The sequence below is a fragment of the Alexandromys fortis genome, unplaced genomic scaffold (assembly GCF_014885135.2).
Source record: "Alexandromys fortis isolate MF-2015 unplaced genomic scaffold, M_Fortis_MF-2015_v1.1 scaffold_126, whole genome shotgun sequence".
In the NCBI taxonomy this organism is placed as follows: Eukaryota; Metazoa; Chordata; class Mammalia; order Rodentia; family Cricetidae; genus Alexandromys; species Alexandromys fortis.
Genome location: NW_026068018.1, coordinates 1971754 through 1978788, shown reverse-complemented (window position 1 = coordinate 1978788; position 7035 = coordinate 1971754). Strand labels below are relative to the sequence as shown.

The 7035-nt window shown below is 39.4% G+C and overlaps 1 non-coding gene across 1 annotated transcript; it reads right to left on the bottom strand.

Moving 5' to 3' along the window:
* Positions 1-306: 306 nt before the first annotated feature.
* LOC126514205 (U6 spliceosomal RNA) lies at positions 307-408 on the bottom strand. The gene has a single exon (XR_007595523.1). It is a non-coding gene; the product is annotated as a U6 spliceosomal RNA (small nuclear RNA).
* Between the last annotated feature and the right edge of the window lie 6627 nt (positions 409-7035).

Genomic DNA, 7035 nt, shown 5'->3' with positions numbered 1-7035 from the left:
AGGGTCAACAAAGACACAAATTGCTTCCTAAAGATAGTTTATAGATTTAACATTGGGTCCTAGAGCATCCCCTTTTGATAATGTGATGCTTTGTGGGGTGGAATTGTCTGTGTCTTCTGGATAAAAAGCGTTTCAATGCACAATAAACATAGAATAAAAACATAGGTGGCAGCAGCTAACTCAGTGCTGAAGTCTGAGAAGTTGTATTATTTCCAGCAGGTACAAAAGACACATTACTAAGTGATTGTGATGTTTAAATAAATACAAAATATTAAATTGTCCTCACTGTAAGTACATTATGTTTTTTGCATTGTGGAACATTTCACAAATTTGCATGTCACCCTTGTACAGGGGCCATGAGACTCTCTGTATAATTTTGATCTTAGTATGTGCTGCCAAAGTGAGTACACTCCTTTTTTTAAATGGCAGCAGGAAGAGAACATTTTCTGTCTCTGTCCTTCTTCTCAACATGCACACTAGTCATAGCATTTATTGATGATCACAAGAACTGTGAAATTACTGAGTCTTGAGTTGTTTGTGTCATGAACTATAGACATTTGCAAAGATGCTTAAACACGTGATCAGTATTAAATGTTCCCAATAGCAGGAGCTGTGTATTCAACATCTCTTCGGGGGTGGTGCATCTGGCTTATAGAGAAGTCAGTGTATGTTAAGAGAAACATAGTATTAGAATTTCAGTTCTACTCATGAACTAGTATGCATGTCTATCTAAAGAAGTAGCATTAGAAGATTCTGCTGAGACAGAGAAACCTGTTGTAGAAGAATATTATTAATTACATTGTACCCTGCATTGAGAGTTCATGGCCTACCACATAAGTATGCTTTTCTTCAACGTTCTTAGTTCCCGTATCCTTCCAATACTAGCAAATCGAATGAGAGTCAGCTAACTGAGTTCACGCAAAACTCCCTGCCTCCTTTTTCTCTTGTCCTCCGCAATTAAAACAACTGTTCTTAGAAACCAGACCACTCCCTTTAGATACCTGCACTTGATTCTTAGGCAGAGATCCTACCCACCACTTGGGAGATAAAGGAAAGGCATCACAAGGGTCCCCTCACACCCTGTAGAGCCACATATGGCCAAGGCTATGGTTTCTTTGGCTATTTGTATGTGATATTATCTAGTGCTCTTTTGTTCCCATGTAAAATAACTCATACTGTCTCTCCAGACTCCTTTTTTATTGGGTACTGTACATTCATAACCAATCAGAAATCTTGCTGGATATTTAAAGCCCTTTCCTGATCCTTGTCTTACCATTTCTCTGCAATCACAGACCTGAATGAGCTCTTTCTTCTCATTGTCCATGCACACAAACCTTGCCCCAGAAGTTTCCTGCTTAATGCATTCTGAGTTGGCTCCTTGCACCACTGAGATGACTTTCAGGAAACTCAGTGGTAACTATTGCTTCAATACAGACAGCCAACTAACTTTATCTTCTTTCTCCGTGAACTATAATTCAGAGTATGGTACAGCCTCAAAGTCAGAGTATCTTAGTTCAAAACAGGGCGTCAGAACTATTAGCTGTGTGGTTTCTGACAGCTTTGTTAATCTCCTGCTATCAAACTCTATGTGAAAACTGTATACTATAAAGGACTTATACAATAGAGGTTTTTCTTTTTTTTTTTTTGGAGAGCAAATTAGTGAAATGATTTCTTGTGCAGCACAGAACACATGTTGAATAGATGTTAGTTTGATTTATAATCCTCTTCTTCAATGAAGACAAGCCTCTGGTGATTATTCACATTATAGACATGATAAGAGCAGAATCCCCGATAACCTTTCATTTTGAGCTATCTACTAAATGGTTTTTAAACAGATTTTTTTCTTTGAGCTGGGAGATTCCTTCAAGACAGATGATACAGTAATTGTTGAACATTAAAATAAAGGTGATACATCCTCCAAGGGAAATTGGACAACTTTTGTGAAAGCCTATTTAAAGCAGTGGGATGGGGTGGGAGACATTGCTCAGCAACTAAAAGCACTTGTTGCTCTTGTAGAGGACCCAGGTTTGGTACCTATCACAAATAGGGCACTCCAATTCATCTCTGACTTCAGTTCCAGGGGATTTGGCACCCTCCTCTTGCCTCCAGAACCAAACACACATGCAGCACTCATACATACTTGCAGGCAAAATATTCTTAACTCATAAAAAATAATCAAACACCAAGGATCTTCAGCTCTGAGCTGGAAGATGAACTCACTATGGATTCTCCAAATCAAATTTCACAGCTGCTGTTCATCGTGGACCTGCTCAGGCACACATTACTGTCCTCTGGATCTAATTCATGAATCTCAAGTCTACTCTCAGAATCTTGAGTTCACAACCCTCCACCTTGCAAGCTCACAGGAAAGCAAAATCTCCAACCTTTCTACTTTAAAAACTGAACATATCATTTAATCTACATGGGTAGTAGAAAAAGACAAAATCTCCTGAGTAAATTGGGAGCATCCATGGGGACACAGCATCCATGCGGACACAGCATCCATGGGGACGATCCTGCCACCACCTTACTCTTCCTTATTCAACACCCATTGTGTCTGCGTGGTAGCATTTCTGACTCTTGTGATCCTTCCTTCTAATGCCAGAGTGCTGATATCTGTTCCATAAGGCTCTCTTTCTACTTGGTTTCAGCTATCACTATAACAACAAATCTAAACTCTCCATGCCTTATATCTTTCTCCCAAAGATAGAAATATGTGCCTAGCTAATTGCTCATTTGACTATCCCTACAGGTTTCCAAATCCAGCATCCTGAACATGAAACTGTCTATTGAAGACTTGTTCCTGTGTTAGAATCTATCTTCTGTCTAGGTGTTGAAGCCCTCTCTTCTCTTACTGTGGTTGTCACAGTATGGTGACTCCTTACTCACCTCACTATCAGCCAGTGTGTGTTGTGACAGAAATAATGATAAAACTCACTTAGGGAAGAAAGGGCTTTATTTGACTTGCAATTCCAGGATACCATCGACTTTGAGGTGTAGTGACAGGAGTGTGAGGTCACACTGTATCATGAGAAACAGACAGATAAATGCTGTACTTTGCTTGCTTTCTTCTTTATTCTGTCTGGGTCTCCAGGCTTCAGAATGATGCTGTCCACATTCAGGATGGGACTTCTCTGGAAGCTCCCTTACAGGCACTCTCAGAGATTTGTCTACTATGTTGTTATCAATCTAACCACAATGAGAAGCAAGATTAACCATCACAGGTACCAAATCCATTACACTCCCAAGGAAGTTCCTGATAGAATTGCTTCTCGCCACTGATACCAATGTACTCACAAACAATGGTTATAGATGCCTAACCTACCTCCTTTTATTCTTTCTTTCACTGTGATTTATCACAGCAGAATAAATGCAGAATTCTTTAGATTTTAGCTATTGTTTAAGCACATTGAAATGACTTGACAATGGCCTTATGTCAAAGTCCAGTCTTTCAAATTCATTTGCCAAGCCTCGATCCATATCCAACACTCGTGCATCTTCTTTCCTCATTCCCTTCCTGAGACACACTGGAGTCAACTGTGGTCTATTACTCCATGCAATGTTCTCACTGTCGCTTGCTAGAATTGCTGTGTCTCCAATATTTCATTAGACGATCTGTTTTTACATCTTTATCTCTACTAAGATGAGATTTTGAAAATGGAAGAATTGCTAATTACTTTAATATTTAAGTGTGTGCTGTATGATAAATCTAAAGAGCATTCAATGCTTTAACACTATTTTGATAAGACAATTTCTGCCATCTAAATCCAAGAGGAAAAATAGGGACTGGTTATTAAGGCAAATATTCAGGCATTCAAAAAGTCTTTGATCAATGTGATGAGCTCGGCTGGTCACATCAATATATGTATGAAATCATACTAGTCCAAAGTCAAACAGACAAAAGGACTAAATTATGTTTACGGCAATATTATTTTAAAAAATACAGACGATTTTACTTTTAGGTATGATGCAGTATACAGCTAATCTACAGAAAGAAAAATATACCTCCAAAACCAAGAAACTGCTCTTTGAAGACATCTAAGAAAAGAGACATTCAGTCCAAAGAACTAGAACTCCACCAAAGATTTTAACCTAATGTTTAAGGCTATGGAACACGTTCATTTTCTCTGTCAAATAAAGAAATGAAAAACAAGGAAGTTTTCCAGTACATCAGGGCAAACCCCTATCACAGCACAAAGAAATAATAAAGAAAATCTACTTTTATTAAAGGCAGGAACACACACACAGCAAGGCACACATAAAGCAAGACTTCTGAGAAACAGAGAGGGGCTCAGGAAGTCTATGTTCAACTTCTCCTGGGTGGCTGGGATTTGTAAGGGTCCTGGGTAGGCTGGAAAGTAATATTCTCCCCTTAAGATTGGTCAGCTTAAATAGCAAAGGGGAAGCCCACACTTCCAATAAATCTATCCTGGTCCAGACTTAAGCGTCTTACTTTTACGGAACACATTAAGTAGTCTTAAAGGTACATTTTCCTATGTATCTTGTACAGACAGTCATATGAAAGTTCAAACTTGGTATCTTCCATATCAGTTGGTTTGTGTGTATTTATGTTTATTTTTCCTAATTTGGGGCTATCTAGTTCACCTCTTACCCATTTTGTAATTTTCTCACTGAATGGTGGCTGTGATGTGCTGACAATTTTACACTCCCCGGGTTACATTCTGCTGCTCAGGGGGAGACTTTTTTATTTGCCAGGCACAATTGACCATTCAGGATATTTTGTGCTTGTCCTTTCCTTGGTGTCTAGCCCATTACGGCTCTTCAGTACAGGAGCGGGTCATCATTTCTCTCACCTCTATCACCTCTCAACCAGTGGATCTTAAAGGCCTTATTCAATGCTGAGAGTCGCCAATTTTCCTGTTTGACATTTTGGTCTCTTAAAGTTCTTTTCTACTTGACTTCTTAGAAACTGTCCATGTATAAATGAACTTTAGGAAATAATAACTGTTTCCAGAAGCACTTTCATCCTGTTTTTAGGTTATATTTCCTTGTGGTTCTCTTTTGCTTCAGCATCTTGGATCCTTGCTAATCAGTCACTGATTCTTCTCACGGTCTGAGAGACAGCTGCAAACCGAATCACCTGTCTTTAGGGGTATGCACCAATGGCTAGCACTTAAAAATAACATCTGCCGATAATGAAGGACTAGGACTTAGACAGATTCCTGGTGGGCAGGAAGATAAGAAAGGGGGTCACAAGTAGATGATAAAGATGACAAACATACAGCTTTTTCTTCACCCTACAGACCTGACCCAAATCCTGGCAACTTTAGACAAAGACCTGGCAGGCCTTTTCTTACTGATAAGTACCTCTGGCATAAAGACTTACATGTTTTGATGGTTCATCTTTGACAGAATCTGTCCACCTAGGAAACAAGGCTCTGGGCATGCTTGATAAGGACTAAATCAGGTTAGCCTCTGCTATGTGTAGGGTATTATCTTCATTAGGCTATTGTGGGTGGGAAGACCTGTCCACTGTGGCTAGAACTTTCCTTGAGCTGGGATCTTGGACTGTTCAAAAAGGAGAAAGTGAGCTGGGGACAAGCATTCCTTCATCATTGTCTGCTTTTTAATGCAGATACAGTGTGACAAATGGATCTTAACTCTGCAACTGGGATGGCCCAGGAGTGATAGGCTATAGCCTTCAATCTCATGTCCAAACAAATCCTTCCTGCCTATGTTGCTTCTGTCTGGGTATTGCATCACATCAACAAGAAAAGAGTTTAAAACACATGTCTTAACAACTGAGTTAGACTATGTTTCAAAATGAAAAGCCTCAAAAACAAAGAAAAAGCAACGGGATATGCGGCATATAGATCAGCTCACAATGGTGAGAGAAGTAAAAATGAAGTCTATGATTCTCAAGCAATCCCAGCCCTTGGAAGGCGGAGGCAGGCAAATCTCTGTGCCTGAGGTCAGGTTGGTCTACAGAGTAAGTTGTAGAACAGTCAGAGAGTAATCTTGTCACAGAAAAAAAACAAAAAAAAACAAAAAAAAAAGCAAAACCAATAGAAAACAAAATAAGTGTTCAGCATTTGAACAAGCACTTGATATCCAGCTATGGAAAGCAGTTTACTGTGATGGGCAATGTTCTTCATGATGAGAAACTTGTTCTGTGACTTCATTTCATTTCCTACCACTCTCCACCACACCCATGAACATTTTTTCCACTCTTAGAATAAAACTATTTCTATCTCTGCCCCACACTCTGCCTGTATATGGCTCCAGCTGTTTGGAATATACTGCTCTACAGATCACCATGTGACTAACAACATCTCATCATTTACAGGCAGGTCGTAACTCCTGAAATTAGTTGGCCTACTTGCCCATCTCATTCTGTCATGTCTCACTATGCCAACCATTTGCTCATAGCCCTTCCGGTATTTAATTTCATCTGCTACCTGTTGGTTTTGATTGAGGTTTCCTCCTGACCTGCTCTTCCCTGGAAAAGAAGATACCAATTGTCTTGTTTGCCACCATGTCTCAGTGCTCACAAATATTTAGTATGGCACACAGTACACACTCGATACTGCTAGGATAAAGCAAACAGTAGGTAGATATGCACAACATTTATTTCATGACCTAATGCTGGTGGCTGACTTTATCTACTCTCATAGAAATACACTTAGAATGTTCTCCTCTCTTTAGCTTGTCTGTGCCCCTCAGGTGTGATACACTTTTCAGCCTTCTTTACAACTTTACTGTCATTGATGTTTGTGCTACCTGAATTCATATAACTTTGGAGATGCATTTTATCTTCCACCTCACACTTTATTTCTAATGTTTTACTTTCTCAAAATTAGCCCAGTTCTCTGTAAAGTTTAAGTCTCTTTTCTATCGGTATAACTGAATGACACAAACTTGTAATTAAAAAAAAAAAAAAAACTAGAGTCTTTTCAGCTCATGGTTCAAGAAATCAGGTAACTCTTCAGCATGACTACAGAAATGCCGTGTGTAGAAAATGGCGTCTCATTTCAACACAGGGTCAGCATGCTCGCTCAGGCCTCTCTTGCTGTT